At 32.5% G+C, this 18,340-nt stretch overlaps 1 protein-coding gene across 26 annotated transcripts in view; it reads left to right on the forward strand.

The window, feature by feature from the left end:
• Window positions 1-18,340, forward strand: part of LOC130900174 (TLD domain-containing protein 2) — a 200,327-nt gene that overhangs the window by 44,854 nt on the left and 137,133 nt on the right. For 12 of the 26 annotated variants that reach the window (XM_057810620.1, XM_057810583.1, XM_057810584.1 and 9 more), the window contains exon 1: window positions 11,260-13,405. The exons of the other annotated variants lie outside the window; for them this stretch is intronic. The gene's annotated coding sequence lies outside the window, so the exon portion shown is untranslated. Of the gene's footprint in view, window positions 1-11,259; window positions 13,406-18,340 lie in introns of those variants that run through there. 26 annotated transcript variants of the gene reach the window in all.

Consider the following 18,340-nt stretch of genomic DNA (forward strand, 5'->3'; position numbering starts at 1 on the left):
TTGTACTGTGATAATCGATAAAAAATTTTTTTAGACGCCACTGAAAAGCTTTTTATTCGATGTAAAAACACTAGGAAAATATTTTTTTAATTCAAAACAATACGCGATCTAAGTTAATTTTTCATTATAATAATCTTTTTTTGGGAATGTTTCAGTAAAAAATATGAAAAATGATAAAACTCCAATCAATAAAAATAACAATATATGATCAAAATAACAATAAACAAAAATTTAAATTCAAAAATTTTAATTTAATTTAGTCTAGAAAAAAATGAAAGATATTGAAATTAATATTTTTATTTTAAAATTACATTAATACAAACTTTATTTTAATATTGAGATTTCTTCATCCTCACCCTCAATTAAGCTTTCTTTTGTATTTTCAATGCCTTCACTTCTATAATCATCTACAATTTGGAGGGATTATTTTTTTTCTTCATCTTTTGTAAACAAATCGTTATATTCTCAATTTAGAACGTGTAGAGTCACGTTTCGTTTTTAATTAAAAATAAATCCAAGTGATTTTTTTTAGAGGGCGTCGAAAAAACTTTAGTTTTCAACGACTACCCCAACGCAAACTTCCTGCTCGATATTTTAGTTTGGATAGAAAATTAATTCCTTCATCAGAAATTTTGTTTGTACTATGACTGTTTTATCAAAAAATTTTCGGTAATTATCTAAATTAGGTTACACCCCTCCGATTCCGTTAAAATTTTAGTATGTTATAGAAAATATTATGCTGAAAAATTTGATATGTATATGTAGGGCGCAGAAATCATCCCTTCACATAATTTTTCAACTTCAAACTTTCAAAGTTCCAGAAAAAGTAATTGTAGCTTTTGTATACAATAGGATTAGTATTTAAGAGAGCAATTACACGCATAGTGTGTTCTAAATAGTCTTGACATCCAAGGAGTATAGTAGTCAGATTATTGAAACCACTTTATTTAATCATATTTTTTGCTTAAAAAAAAACGTTGATGGGTTTTTTTTCAAACGCAATAAAAAAATGAATTTTTTAAATTGTGCATCCCCCGAAATAAAATTCAAATGGCTGTACTTGAATTTTAAAAAAACTTCTAGTTACTATTATATTCGTCATTTCCTAATGATGACATCACGTATCATAAAATTTGCAGAGAATTTAGTCTAGTTAGTATCGTTAGTAAATTTATCAATATTTGTTTTTTTTAATCGTGTTTGACCATGAAAAAGATAAAATTCTATGAATTTTTATGTATTGCTGTTCTTTGATTGATATTCGATCAATATTCTTAGTTAAAATTAATTAAATTATTTTTCTTTTTCTGGAACTTCAAAGTTGGAAAACTATGCGAAGGGATGATTTCCGCGCCCTACATATATATACATATCAAAGTTTTCAGCATAATTTTCTCTATAATATAATAAAATTTTAACGAAATCGGAAGGGTGTAACCTAATCCAGATAAATTACCAAATTTTCTAATAATGTAATTTTTTTAATTGACGTATTGAAAAAAAGAAACGCCCTCGGGTTATATAACTTTGTAAAAAGCTATTTATTAAGCCAAAAATATAATTAAATAATCTCATTACTATACTCCTTGGATGTCAAGACTATTTAGAACACACTATGCGTGTAAATGCTTCCTTAAATACTAATCCTATTGTATACAAAAGCTGCAATTACTTATATTTATGGTCGTTATAGCCACATAAATACAAAAATAAGAGTAAGTAATTTGATAAGTTAATGGAACTTCCAGTGTCCAAGGGACATATGGAATCGCTTAACTACGATGTTGGCTCCCATTAGGAACGATCAGTTTACAATAAATATCAACGAATACAATAGTAACAAGAAGTTTTTTTCAAATTCAATACAGCCATTCGAATTTTATTTCGGGGGATGTACAAGTTTAAAAAATTCATTGTTTTATCAACGTCAGTATATTTACGTATTTTATTTTCCATGAATGATGCAATTTCTTTAACAATATTGAATTAACAATTAATATTCTTCACGAATACGAGGAGAGAATACTAACTAGATTTCGTGATTCATTTGTTTACATTTTTTACGTGTTGAAAAATTTCAAAATTCCTCTTTTACTTCCGTAATATACCGAATCACAGTTGATATTTAATTCCAAGCTTTACTCGACCCTGAAATTTGTCTTCAAATCATTTTAAACGAATGCGACGAGGACTCGTTTTTGTACAAATGTGTGGTTTAAAATGTCGTCTTTATTTGCTTCATTTTCTTTTTCTCGATGCCAGTTTTTTATCCAGACACGTTGTAAATTCGCAAATCATCTTCTGTTTTACTTGACGACGTTTCAAAACAACACGGACTCAGTTTAAAATTTATAATTCACCTATTTATAAAAATGTTAACAGCTCAATCTTTTTTTTTCTTTTTTCGAATCGTTGACTTCCAAGTAAATTAATTTTAAAACAAAATATGCAAGCGAAGCTTGTTAAGTTATTTTGATTATGTGTAAAACCAACAGTAAAAAAATCAACGACATTCCTGGAATGCGACCTACATCGAGATGAAAAATAAATCAGCAACTTTTCCATTTGGATATTGATAGAACCATGACAGAACCAGCTCTGTTTCTTTTAATTCACGTGATGACCTATATATAACGACGTCAGGGAATTAACAACTTCCTTCATCAAATACTACCAATCTTACATTGTACTGTATATACATAAGTTGGAAATAAACCTAATTGCAATCTACCAGAGTAAATATCAATAGAACGTCACGATAAACTATAAAAACCTCGAATGTTCCACTGAATTCACACTCTACTTTTTCAATTGTCTACTTGTTAGAATTGAAATCGTTCCGTATGAAAACAAGATCGAGCAGTTTGTTTTTTTTTCCTGTTTTCCTTCAAATATAATCCCAAACCAATACAGAGATAAACAATAAATGTTATTAAAATCCAAAAATCGAGTTTGAACCGATGGGATTTTCTTATTTTTGTTTTCCCTTGACTATTACACTACACAACACGTACTGTGCCTTGTTTTTGCATCACGCGTCGGCACCTCCTTGGGAACCTTATTTTATAGACAAACCTCGTAGCTACTTATAGAACCACAATTGGTGTATATATTCCAATTTGAAAAGGTCAATGAACAACGAAGAAAATCCAAGTTGAAGTCTTTATACTTATTATTAATGTTATTATCAAGTATTAGATCTGTACATCTAACGGTATTCCGTATTCTATGAAACGTGATATAATTTGTATAAACTATTTTGTATTTAGTGGAATGTCTTATGACAAAAACCCAGGAATGTATTGTCGAAAGGATTAACGATAATATATCAAAAAGAATTCGAAAAAATCTATTCAAAATAAATAAAGCAATAGATTTGATTGTGAGTATATTAAAAGTGTAATTATAATTATCAGAATTAGAAGTTTCTGGTATAGAAATGTCTTCTAACGTTTTTGCACCTTGGAAAACGTCTACATCTGCTTGACTCTTGGTCATCCTCATATGGAAATAAAAAAATTGTTCATTTTTCCTAGCAATAATTTATTATTTTGAAGATATACAGCGAGTCATCGAATATTTCTGATTGATCTTGGTCCGAATCTTCTAAGGCGTTGATTCAAAGCATTTGAGCAATCATTTTCCAAAGAGAGAAAATACGCACCAAGAACAGTATGACATTTCAAAAAGGTCTGGGCCTAATGACAACCAGTTGGTTGGTTCATTGTTTGAGAAGCTTCTGCCATTTTATTTCGACTTCCTCCATGAACTCCTTCAAACTTTCCCTCCTGAGGGCAGATTGTTGAAAATGATTTCGATTTAGTATGGAAATCGGGAAATCCTTTGATCGTTTCTTCAGTTCTTGCTTGATTTTAGCAGTATGTGACTTGCCAGGAAGATAAAATCTTCAATCAAAATTCTCGATGGCTCCGCGTAACCTCGAAGTCACATTATATCGATCAGCGTTAATAATCTGGCCAAGATCCAGGTAAAATTCTTTGTACGGATAGCTATAAAATAGTTTTCCGAAATGTGATAATAAAATTCGTTCGTTTTTTTTTTGGAAAAAAGTAAGAATCATACTTGTCCGCAGCACATAAATCAATATATGTTGTATACGAGACTTGTCCAATAAAAACCGGATCGTAAAATAGTTAAAAATAAATATTTGTGTCTAGAATATACTTTGACTCATTCAATTTTTTTATGAAATGTTTACCATGTTAAAACCGAGAGATGCAAACTCGGTTTTTTAATGTTTTCAGTTTTCAGAAGAATAAATTTCTAGGTGTAATTTCTACTTAACACTCTTTATTTGGAACAGGACACCAGGTGGCCCTAGTCCTAACGTAGAGTGGTGCCTTTTTCTAAAAAAAAAGGGTTTTCACTATATATTATTACATAATCTTTTTACTTAAAATAGTTACTTATGTAACGAATGTGTAAAGTAGCCTTTTTTCAACTAATGTGGATATTGTCGCACGTGTAGAAACTCTTAGGGAAGCTCCTTTTTATTCTTTTCCTATTCCCAAAACAAAAGTTTCACCAAGGAAGACCAATTATCGGCAATTTTTACGAGTAATCTCCACATTTCTCAAATATTTAGTTTGCTTTTCCCATAATTCTCATTGTGATTGTTCTTTTTTTTTAGTTTTTCGTTCTCCATATTTTCTTTATGATGTTAAACCCTTGTTCACATTCTGGAGTACTTTTGTCCTTATATTTATCCACTTTTCAAAATTTTAGTCTCTCTTTTCCACTATTTTTAAGGTGTCTGATCTTTCCTTTATTTTTTTACTAGTTTTCCACAATTTCTTCGTTCTCCATCATTTCCTTTATGATGTTAAACCCTTGTTCACATTCTGGAGTACCTTTGTCCTCATATCTATTCACTGTTCACAATTTAAGTCATTGAGTCTGTTTTTACTTTCCTCTTTTCATAAGATTTCTTCAATTTCTTCGTTCTCCATCTTTTCTTTATGATGTTAAACCCTTGATCACATTCTGGAGTACTTTTCTCCTTATATCTATCCACTTTTCAAAATGTTAGTCTCTCTTTTTCACTATTTTATTGTATCTGAACTTTCCTTTATTTTTTTACTAGTTTTCCACAATTTCTTCGTTCTCCATCATTTCCTTTATGATGTTAAACCCTTGTTCACATTCTGGAGTACCTTTGTCCTCATATCTATTCACTGTTCACAATTTAAGTCATTGAGTCTGTTTTTACTTTCCTCTTTTCATAAGATTTCTTCAATTTCTTCGTTCTCCATCTTTTCTTTATGATGTTAAACCCTTGATCACATTCTGGAGTACTTTTCTCCTTATATCTATCCACTTTTCAAAATGTTAGTCTCTCTTTTTCACTATTTTATTGTATCTGAACTTTCCTTTATTTTTTTACTAGTTTTCCACAATTTCTTCGTTCTCCATCATTTCCTTTATGATGTTAAACCCTTGTTCACATTCTGGAGTACCTTTGTCCTCATATCTATTCACTGTTCACAATTTAAGTCATTGAGTCTGTTTTTACTTTCCTCTTTTCATAAGATTTCTTCAATTTCTTCGTTCTCCATCTTTTCTTTATGATGTTAAACCCTTGTTCACATTCTGGAGTACTTTTCTCCTTATATCTATCCACTTTTCAAAATGTTAGTCTCTCTTTTTCACTATTTTATTGTATCTGAACTTTCCTTTATTTTTTTACTAGTTTTCCACAATTTCTTCGTTCTCCATCATTTCCTTTATGATGTTAAACCCTTGTTCACATTCTGGAGTACCTTTGTCCTCATATCTATTCACTGTTCACAATTTAAGTCATTGAGTCTGTTTTTACTTTCCTCTTTTCATAAGATTTCTTCAATTTCTTCGTTCTCCATCTTTTCTTTATGATGTTAAACCCTTGTTCACATTCTGGAGTACTTTTCTCCTTATATCTATCCACTTTTCAAAATGTTAGTCTCTCTTTTTCACTATTTTATTGTATCTGAACTTTCCTTTATTTTTTTACTAGTTTTCCACAATTTCTTCGTTCTCCATCATTTCCTTTATGATGTTAAACCCTTGTTCACATTCTGGAGTACCTTTGTCCTCATATCTATTCACTGTTCACAATTTAAGTCATTGAGTCTGTTTTTACTTTCCTCTTTTCATAAGATTTCTTCAATTTCTTCGTTCTCCATCTTTTCTTTATGATGTTAAACCCTTGTTCACATTCTGGAGTACTTTTCTCCTTATATCTATCCACTTTTCAAAATGTTAGTCTCTCTTTTTCACTATTTTATTGTATCTGAACTTTCCTTTATTTTTTTACTAGTTTTCCACAATTTCTTCGTTCTCCATCATTTCCTTTATGATGTTAAACCCTTGTTCACATTCTGGAGTACCTTTGTCCTCATATCTATTCACTGTTCACAATTTAAGTCATTGAGTCTGTTTTTACTTTCCTCTTTTCATAAGATTTCTTCAATTTCTTCGTTCTCCATCTTTTCTTTATGATGTTAAACCCTTGTTCACATTCTGGAGTACTATTGTCCTTATATCTATCCACTTTTCAAAATTTTAGTCTCTGTTTTTCACTATTTTATTTTGTCTGAATTTTCCTTTATTTTTTTACTAGTTTTCCACAATTTCTTCGTTCTCCATCATTTCCTTTATGATGTTATATCCTTGTTCACATTCTGGAGTACCTTTGTCATCATATCTATTCACTGTTCACAATTTAAGTCTAATTTTTCACTATTTTCATTGTGTCTCTCCTTTCCATTCATTTTCTTCTAGTTCTGTGCCATTTATTAATTTTCTTGTTATATTTGATCCTTGTTCACATCCTGGTTTACTTTTGTCCTCTCTTTCGAAGCTTTCTGTGTATTCTGTCTTTCTCATTTCATTTCCATTCGCTTTCTACCATCCTTTCGTTTCCCATCATTTTTTTTTCATTTTACTTGATTAATTTTCATTTCTTATGCATATCTGTTTCTTTTATCGCCAATAATGCACCTCTGTGTTTTCGAAAATGTTGTTTTTCCTTTCATTGGGCATACTTCTCTTCTGTACATCGTCATATATGTACTTGTGTTCATTCGACACAAATAATCGACACTTTAATAGCATCTGAATTCGATATTTTTTGTTACATGTTGATTTATAACGAAATTAGGCCAATAATTTTATATTTTAAATATCAACTCACGTGTTCAATTGTTCAAACGAGATAAACTCAGATCTATTTGTTTTTCGTTTGCTGATTAATTAAATATTTATAACATCTCGCGTCTGCAATTCCGGGTAAGACATTATAAACGGCTACCATAAATAATTCACCAGTTGATTAAACATTAAACCTTCAACGGCTCAGAGTGCGATTCTTGCGATAATGGAGAAAAGAGATACAATAAATATGCGAATGTTTGTATAAGTAATTATTATTAGGTACTGTGTGTCGGCGGAGATAATGAAAAGCTAACATCGGCCTTTTTGCTACCGTGTGCCGTTAACAATTCTCAAATCAAAGGGAATTTGATATTGGCACTTGAGAGGAATAAGGATTCATAATCTTTTTGCATACTAATACGAAAAGTAATAATTTCACAAAAACAATTTATACGACGGGTGATAACGATTAGTAGGTAGATTGTATCATTGTATTGAGGTTATTGGAGGTCATTTAGAACATTCATTTCTATAATTTGGTAAACTTTTGATTGTCTCATAGTGTTCTACAAAGAAAAGTATTTATAGTTTTAATTTCATCAATAGTATAACCGAATCAAATGGTGTCTTTCCTCCCGCCATACTACTTAATTATAAATAGCTTGAAATATTTAAACACCATTGTGAAGTTCCTAACCTAATCTAACCTAACCTAATTTAACTTAACCTAACCTAATCTAACCTAAAAATTTCTGTCTTTCATTCATTAAATGAATCAAAAGTGATTAATGAATTTATTAGTGAACCAATCCAGCGATGTTGGATTTCGGCATTCGGCATCAATCACTCGCACTCCGAATTGACGACATATTTTAAAAAATGAGCGAATAAAGCTCATTTTTTTGTCATTTTGCATGTGTTTTGTGATCGTGGAATGACATTCACTTGAGTGATCATTCATCCGAATGAAGTGAAAAGTGAATCGTCTGATATTGCCTTAACGTATGTTTTCAATCACTACTATCACTAGGTTAGGTTAAGTTAGGTTAGGAACACCCTCCCTCGACCCTACTTACAACTTCCATTTGCATCAGACTTTCGGAAAGTATAAGTAACAAACTATTTAATTTTTACATTTTTCAACCTAAAAAAACTATGTAAAACACCCTGTATATATAAATTCGTGTTCAGCGTGAAAAACTGTACAACAACATATTAAAATTTTCATGACGCTATAATAGAAATATTATTTTTGTTAATGTGGCGTCTGAACAGAAAGATATGAAAGCGAAAACTGTAGTTGCGATTTTGGGAGTCAATTACAACAAATTAAATGACAAGTGTAAGTAGCGCCCTCTATTAAAAGTCTAAATCTCCAATTCTAATTCCAAATAACGTAAGATTAACAATTTTATAATAGAAATCGTGAAAACATTCAAAGTTATTGCGAAATTAAAAATCCATATTTAACGCTCAGTATCTCGTACACTAAAGAGGTGTTCTGACATAAAAATTTCCAATTTAGAATTAGGCAACATTGCACGAACGTAATCCAGACACAACAACCTCTTGTGTGTTGGGAACCATGAGGATTTGTTAATCATCTAATTAAATTATACAAAGTGTCCCTTATTTTACCCTCCATTACCATATCGTCTCGGATTATTGTATTCGTTAAAATGTATTATACACCGACGGCTCCTAATGGGAACCAACGTCATAGTTAAGCGATTCCAAGTGTCCCTTAGACACTTGAAGCTCCAACGTATCAAATTACCGACCAGAAATAAAATTATTCAGATTTTTTGTATGAGGCATGTTCAGGTCCTAAATAAAACAATAATTGGATATTCTTCATAAATAGTTACTTTTTTTGGATGTAATTGATAATTGTATGTTCAATTATTTATTCTTGTTTTGGTTTGAGACCTTTTGGGCTACAATAGTTTAAATTTTCCCATTTTCCACTTTCATTTTCGGTTTCTGCTTCTCTTTTAACAGATTCATCTAGAAAATTAGTGTTATTTACCTATTATCATAATTAACGTTATTCGAGATCACGCTTCAACTAACACTCCGTTATTTCATGGATCAATTGAATTTCACACTTTAACTGTGACATCTCTTTCAACATTTTTGCTTCGATGATTTAATGTCACCATGACTATTATTTTACACATTCACACAAAAATTAATTTCGAACGAAAATAACTGTATCGTAGCTATTTGGAAATACTGGTCGTGTTAGTGACCTAACTATTCAATCTGCAACGTTTTTTTTTTTTTTCACAAAAATTATCCAATTTACGATCAGACACAGGTAGGATAGTGAAAGTTCGCGAACGATGCAATACGATTGAAATGGCACGGTGCTTAAACCACTTGTTTAATGTTTGAAGGAACTTTATCTATCCAGAAGGAAATGTGTGAACTAGGAGGGAAAAGAATAAAGGAGATAATAGTTGAGAACGAGATCAAAGAAATGGGATTAGAAATCTTTCATAAAGGAAAAGGAATTTCGATCTTCTCAGATGGCTCTGTAACAAAAATTAGAACAGTAGCCGTTATGTTTTTCAAAGGAACTGAACGTTCAAAAGTCGTACTGACTAAAAACTGAATGTGTGAATTCGTGGTGTATCCAGCACAAATTCATCTACACCTACACAGGTAGCTAGACAATCGTAAAAACTAAAATAAGTCTCTATTGGGTGGGCACAATGAAGCGGAAGGGAACACTCAAGTTGCAAAATGTGGAACGAAACGAAAGCAATTTGACAGAAGAGAAAAAAAATGTGATAATACCAAACACGGAATCCAGAAGACGATTGAAGTGATGATTTGACATTGTACCGTTGACAAAAGATTCTAGAAAAAGAGAATGACATCGAACAACATTACAAAAAGTGTTAAGTGAGTGTGAGGGCGAAGAAAATACGATGTCAATGGGTCGCTGTAAGGGTAAAACGAAATAGAACAGATTACAAATTTTATTATGAGTTGAAAATACTGTAAAATATTTCAGTACCGATACTAACGCTAGGTTTGGACAACGTCTATAAATTGACTTGTTTGCAGTGCTCTATTTTTTAAGTACCGGTTAGTGGTGATTCATGGTTCATGGTCGGGAACCTTGCGTTTGTCATTAGTGGTGATTACATATCCAATTAACGTACATACGAATTAACAAATTATGGGAAATAAAATGTAATACAATGGGCCTCATATCTTCGGAGGAACCGCGACCAAACTAGGTCGAGGTTGTCCGTACCAACCTTATATTACTTGACACCTTCTTATCCATTTAAACTTTTTGTTTTGCTTGCATTTTCTCTTAGTCGTTTTCATGATTCCAGCAGGGAGGTCATAGTGGTTACTACAACCGCGTATCCTGTACCTAAATCTTTCTTTATTGGAAGTGGTAGTGACTTATTGCCAACGTAGATGGTAGACAAATTAATGCAAAGTCAATCCGACCAACGGCCGACGTGTTAAGTAAAAAGTAATTCTCCTTTATTATAACACTTGGTTCTATATTGATGAATTAATTAAAGCCTAGAATGATTATATCCCGTTTCCGAATTGAAGGATTAACCAACAAATGGTTCTTATTTGATAATTATAATTATTTGTCTGGACGTGGATGAATTCTACTTTCTACGAGTTCCGATAAATCTCCAAATAGGTTCAGTAAAATTTATTACCTCTCAATTCTCTTTAGTATTTTCTATCTACGTTCAATAAACATTTTTAAATGTTTTTCCATATTAGAATATGTAGTAGGTATTATTAACAGTTTCTGAAAAGTTGACTTTTCTTTTCTTTTCAGGTAAGTATTTGCTACATTTTTCCAAACTGCATCTCTAACAGAATAAGCCAATTGGTAAGTTCATTTCTATTATTATGAAAACCCAAAATACATCTATGTCAAAATTACATGTAAAAATCGATTTCTCGAATTTACTATTAACAATGGTTATAGTAATAATGAAGAATTCGAACACCGTCTATCATTTAGTTTGTTTACAGTGCTCTATTTTTTAAGTATCGTAATTACCGTATTAACGTCTCGTAGTTTATGTTCTTAATAACATTTAAAGCAGCCATAATTCATTTCTATAATTAATTCACTCGAAATTTGACAACACATCAATTTACATTAGCAGCAACTAAAATATTAAACTGCAATACAGAGATCGGCATTCGAAAAAGGGTTACTGTAAGTGTGCAAAAGGCTTCACAGGGAAAAATCACAGGGTATCAGGTCACATGACCGTGCAGGCCACTCTACAAATCTTCATCTACCTCTCCCTTCTCCAAAATGAACATTAAAGTACACCCGCACACACAAGCTCCATCCTGCATGAGATGTCGGATGTTCGCGAGTGTTGGATCGTTGTCCATTGTTGTCCACGAGACCTCCTGCATGACTACCAGCCCACACACTCCCCTGGCAGGTTTAATTCTTCTTCAATGAAGACGTGAGGATTCTGGTCGTTCCAGTACACGTTGTTATGCCGATTGACCGTACCGTTCAGCTTGAAAGTTGCTTCATCCTACCACAAAATGGAATGCTAGAGGAACTATTGACAAAATTTCAAACTGCGATAGAAATCATCCTCGTGAAGTACCACAGGCAGGTTCATTTCTTCTTCAATGAAGACGTGAGGATTCTGGTCGTTCCAGTACACGTTGTTATGCCGATTGACCGTACCGTTCAGCGTGAAAGTTGCTTCATCTTACCACAAAATGGAATGCTGGAGGTAGCACTCACAAAATTCCAAACTGCGATAGAAATCATCCTCATAAAGTGCCCCAGGCAGGTTTAATTCTTCTTCAATGAAGACGTGAGGATTCTGGTCGATCCAGTACACGTTGTTATGCCGATTGACCGTACCGTTCAGCTTGAAAGTTGCTTCATCCGACCACAAAATGGAATGCTAGAGGAACTATTGACAAAATTTCAAACTGCGATAGAAATCATCCTCGTGAAGTACCACAGGCAGGTTTAATTCTTCTTTAATGAAGACGTGAGGAATCTGGTCGTTCCAGTACGCGCTGTTATGCCGATTGACCGTACCGTTCAGCTTGAAGGTTTCTTAATGCGACCCCAAAGAATTATATACGTAAAATTCCAATCTGCGATTGAAATCATCGTCGTGGAGTGCGTGGAGGAGACGCGGACGACAAACTCGATAGTGCCTGCGTTTCAACATTCTTCGTAAAATCGTATATTTGAAGTTCTCCCGATAGTCACACTGCAGATTAATTCGACTGCTCAACTAACCGATACCGGTCGTTCAGAGCGCGACGCGTCGGCAACAGAGCCCATTTCTAAGAATTTCTGGTACGTCTTTCACACTGTTGAACGATTAGGTAGCGGCGAGTTCGGAATTTAGTTTTGTAATCCGCAGATACGACGTAACAAAAAAAGTTCTTTCTTGAAGCGTTTATTTATTCTGAAAACGCATCTACTTGAAGAGCACGTGTTAACATGACACAGACACAACTGACTGAAGTAAATTTACAAAATTTTTTTTGAAACGGTTGCCAAAGCTCTACAACTTTCGAAATTTGTATAAATTTGCACAATATGCTATTTACTAAGGATATATGCGAATATTTTCAAATATCCGTTTTTTTTGGTCTAATTTGACCGGTTTAACCGTAAGAATCGTACAGAAATTAAAATCCAAAACCTCCCGAACGCCCTGTTACTATTTTTAATCCAACATAATTAATTTAATGAAAGGAATTCAATTTCTTAATGGGTATATCTGTCGAGTTGCAAATCCTCCGATGGTGTCTTGTGAAAGTGACCATGATGTTGTTTTAAACCGCAACGCGGTCTCTTGAAGAGGAAGCACGACTTGGTGGGTATGCTACACGTCCGTACCAAACGAAAAGTTCGAGCACCAGGTTAGTGCACTTCGTGATACGTAGGTATACATACACACACACCATTAAAACAAAACTCGCCGGATATACCCATATCTATATCAATCTAGTTGGCACAGAGACATACACTCCGTCATCTGTTCCTACCGTTAATTCTATCTCGCGATTCATAAAAGCATCAACCAGTTCGGCGCGTGGATCTCGGTTTTCAGTGTTTTCGTATCGCGAACGTTCTATTTTATTGACAATTTTTTTTTTGTGTAAAATTATTTTGTTTTTATACACGCGAGTGTCATTAACCTACTGTTTGCACAATCTGTTTTGGTTTTGAGGAATTTTTTGGTTTTGTCGTGACGAGGTATTTATTTTTTTTAAATCGATACAATTCTAATCGAAAGTAGGAAGCAAAGCCTTGATTTTTTTTATAAAATTATTAATATATTTCAAAACATTTTTATTTATTTATTTTTTTTTTCAGAAAATAGTCTTGGTTTAGGTTATCTTGTTATGTGGGGTTAAATCTATCGATTTATTATTTTCAAATAAATTTATGAAATATAGGACACAGTAATAAATATATAATAAAAAAATGATAAAATTATATTGAACCTCGTAATAAATAATATGATTATGGGGCATGGTAATAAATATAAAATAGAAAAAATATTTCAAAATATTTCATCAAAATTAATGTCGTTTCAATAATTATCCATGCGAATACTCGATTTTCTGAAACTTATCATTGAAAATATGAAAATAATTATTACAAATATCATCAACCAGACCTTTTATACGAGGTGTATATCAACAAACTAAGTTCGTTTGGTTATACCGAAAAATTTATTAATAAAATCATATAAACTTAAGAAAGACGTTACATTTCAAAAATATTAACCACTTTACTTGAGAGATTTAGATGTTTTAAGATTGCTCGAAGTCAATTCCTCATGTTGAAAACATCTCATTTCAAGATTATTATCAAAATAAAGTACAAACGAAACCGAAAGAAAAAGAAAAATCTGTTGCATTCCAGTGTTTTGGTGGGCAAAAATTATAAAACATCAGAATGAAAATCGTAATAACAAACTAAACCGACAAAATACAACTACTAAACTACAAAACCTACTAGTGTTAAATTGATTTTCTACATAGACAAATTTTGTAGACACATGGTACTAGTTTTTGTATGTATGTCGTCTTCATAGAAGTTTTCAACCGTCTGGTAACATGTTTCTCCAGCTCGTCATCATCGTTGAAGTATTAACCACCATAAAAAGATTTTGACTGTAAAAAACATGAAAATCGCTGGGCTCTATGGAGGATAATCAAACACGTCTCAGTCAAATCCTTGTAGGAGTTTTCTGTCATTTTTAGAGTAAGATCGGACATCATCGTGGAAAAAAAGCAACAACTTTTGAAGCACTTGTTCTATATTCCGCGCCATAATTTCTTAATAGTCTCGCAGTAAAAATGTGCATTGATTGTTTAGTAAGGAATCAGCAAAATGCCTTTTGTGTTCTATGAGGTGTCTTTCTTTGGGAACGAAAGTATATCCAATCCATTGATTGCCGTTTAGTTTCTAGGTTGTTTCATCCATCGTGATTATCAAAGAAATAAAATAATCACAGCGTGTCAAAAACTGAAATCTACTACAACCGCCTTGGATGCATTCAGTGAAACCCCACAAAACGTAGATCCTTCCAAAAATTCGGATTACGATACTGGAAATGAATTTGATAACTTCGCAATGGATTTTGATTCAGTTCTTTCTGTAATTGGTAATGTTTGAAGTAATGATTCAGTCCGCATCTTTCTTCTTCTTCGTACGCTAGGACTTAGTCCTGTGTTTGCATCAATGGTTGCCTAGCTGCAGCTGGTATGATTAAGACCAGCTTTCATACCATCTTGTAGGTGGTCGGGTGTTTCTTCCTTTGCAATCTTTGCCAGCCTGTCGTCTCACATTCTGTCCACGTGGTCTCTCCATTCCTTTCGCCGATTTCTCACCCATATCACTACATCCTGGATGTCGCATATCTTCCTTATTTCATCGTTTCAGTAGTTCTCCTCGATTCTCTGGATACTGGAAAAGATTTGGTTTTCTTCCGCTATTTGTCCAAACCTTTGTATGTTATCTTCGTCTTCTGAGATGATCACTGCGTCATCAGCATAACATACTATTTTTATTTCTTTGTTTCCCTTCCGGTATCCTCCTCCAGCTTGCTTTACCTGGTTTATAAGCTCATCCATTATGACGATGAACAAGATATGGCTGAGGCTGTATCATTGTCTGATACCGGCTGTCACAAGTATTCTACTGCTCAGTTTATTTTCCATTCTGTATAATTATCGGTGTTTAGGTCTTCATCTTCTTTCTCTTTAGTAGAGTTGTTATATACTATCCTATCAATTGCTTGGGTGAGATCGATGAATCACATCTTTCTTCATCGTCCTTAATTGTCTAACCCATCTTCTAATCATTGATTCACTCATAGACCGTAAACTTCGCAGATTCAACTATAAATTTCACTTAATGCGAAGAAAGTGAGTCTTTAGAATTTAGAAAACGAATCATACATTATTATCAATTAAGGCCGACATCATAAAGAAGCATTACAAAGGATACGTCGGCATCAGATTTGGAAATGTCGTAAAGTTTCTTCTGATTGAGTAGAAAACACAAAATAATTAAATTTTGATTCACTTGAGCGTCATATTTGGTTCTGACGTGGAGAACTAAAAAGTTTTATGGCGTTTTCCATCGCCAAGGAAAGTTAGTGGCCAAATTATTGAGGAGGGTACTCAGATTTTCCTAGTTTTAAGTTTGCAAAATTTGCACAAGAAAAAATGTGCATTTGTGTACGATACTAAAACTAATAAAATCATTCTTAATGTTTAGTATTGCCGTCTTTATCTACAAAAACATCTTGTAGACTATTCTCAAGTAGAAAATTGTATGGGGTTGGAATACATGATTTTTAATTAACTACCGCTTGATGATGATGAATTTCTTGGCGATAGCCTGTTTAGTAAGCTTCCAAAGGTTGGTTCTCCGGTCACTTTTTCCTTTGCGAGATGCAAGATGTATTTAGCATCGTCAAGGAACAATTCTTCGAGCGGTGAAAGTAGACTAGTTTGTATTGTCCTCTACAATGTATGTATATTCACCCCATGCTATTAGATTAGATGATATACCACACCACGACAACGAATACTTAATTCTCTCGAAAAGATAATCTGTTTGAAATTGCTCATCATCACAAAATTTTTCTTTGGTTTCGGTTTTGACTGATTAGCTTCTCTTCTTTTGTATACGATAACACCCCCGTCATGTATCAAAAAAAAAAAAACAAAAAAGCTACTCTCTTAGGTTCCGATTTGGTCCCTAGTTATTTTCATGTGTTTCCAAGAATGAAGATCTCACTCAATAAATGTCTCGATTTGTTTAGTGACTACGGAAAAAAGTTCAATTTCAGTCGCTACAGATAAATAATTTCCTGAATAACCCTTTCTTCAAAAAGATTATTAAATCAGTGAATCGACGTCATTCGAAAGTATATATTCATAAGAATATCGAGTGATTATGATTAGATACTTTTTCTTTGTTCAATATATTAAACACTTTCAATATTTACTAAAATTTGCCAGAATTTAATCTACTTTAAAATGTCATACGTCTTGAATTTTATCTTTAGCAAATTGTTATTTGCACTATCTCGAGTACTTCTCGAGATATTTTATTTTTGTTCAAACAACAAAATTTTCCATTTTCAAGATAATAAGTGACAGTTTAATCTCGATTCAACATCGGACCTAATACCTAATATGTATTATATTGAATTTCCAGAGATATCAAATACAAAACTCACTGATAATATAACAATATATAATATTGTTTTTACTGAATTTATAATTTCAATATTTACATTATTTAAATATAATATGATATTATTTCTATATTTGTTTGTAATTTGTCACGAGATTCAAGTTTTTTCAACAATATTTCAACAAATGTTGATATTTACGCGGTGAAAGATTTGTTTGTAATATCTGATTTAATGATAAATCATTCTTAAGATGTCAAATTATTATTTAATGGAGGTTCTATAATAGCGTGGAGTAATAACGCCCAAAAAAAATTTCTAATAGTTACTAAAATGATTTCTTGAAGGTCCGCCCTGGCGTCTAAAGTCAAATTTTACAAAAATTTCCTTCTAGACTTCTTAAAACATATTTTTAATATTTTTTCGTTTAAAATTATAGATATTACTACTTAGCAAAATCATAGTACCAAGAAAATATTAATATCTACAGGGTCCGCAAAAGTAATAAGCGGGGAGGCCGGTAGTTAAATCGGCTAACAAATCCATCTTGTTGATAAAGCTAATAATTTATAAATGGAATAAAAGGAAACATAAATATTTTTTTTATCGCGGGGTTATTACGATTGATATTGAAATAGGTCGGGTTGTACTTCCGCGATTGTTTATAATTATCAGAGCATTACGTAATATGATAATTATTCACCTTGCAATCACAGATTGTTTACATAATTGGGCGAAATGTTTGTTTTCCAATATTAAATTTCCACCAAAAACAATTTATTACACCTGGATTCTGTTAACTATCAACTGACATTAAATTGAATGTATCTGAGCCTCCTCCATGGACAATAACTTACCTTATCGCAGACCTATGTCTTATCCACCTCAGTTAATAAAAGATTACAACAAGTAGATTCTTTAGAAACTCAAATAAACTTTTATAAGGTATTCCGCTGAATTGTTTGCCATTAACCTTGAACAACATGTCCTTATATCCGGTATGTCTTGTCAAACAAGAACACAAATAAATTTGGCAACTTTTATAAGGTATACACAGATGCTTCCAGCAAACAAGACGACATTGGGGCCACCTTCTTCTACATCCACTTGTTTGCCATTTAGGAAATTACATGCCAACCATTCTATAGTGATTCTTATTTTGAGGAAGTTACTTACCTTATGACTTTATCGTACCAAGCGATTTCAGAGCATTTTGAGATAGCAGAATCTAAGGAAAATGGCAGGAAAAAACCAACACAAATCGTATGAAACTGATACAAATTATAAGTAGAAGAATTTTAATTATTTATATGTGTTAATCATAAATTCTACGTCTAAGAACAACGCCGTTCCAACTACGGTTCACGGGACAGTCCCGTGGAAGTTAAGCAGAAGTCAGCAAGAGTTCAACATTGATAGTTCAGTTCAGGAGATTTTCGCTAATGCCAGAGAAGCATATTTGGACGCGCTCT

This window comes from Diorhabda carinulata, chromosome 12 (genome assembly GCF_026250575.1).
Source record: "Diorhabda carinulata isolate Delta chromosome 12, icDioCari1.1, whole genome shotgun sequence".
NCBI classification, from domain to species: Eukaryota; Metazoa; Arthropoda; class Insecta; order Coleoptera; family Chrysomelidae; genus Diorhabda; species Diorhabda carinulata.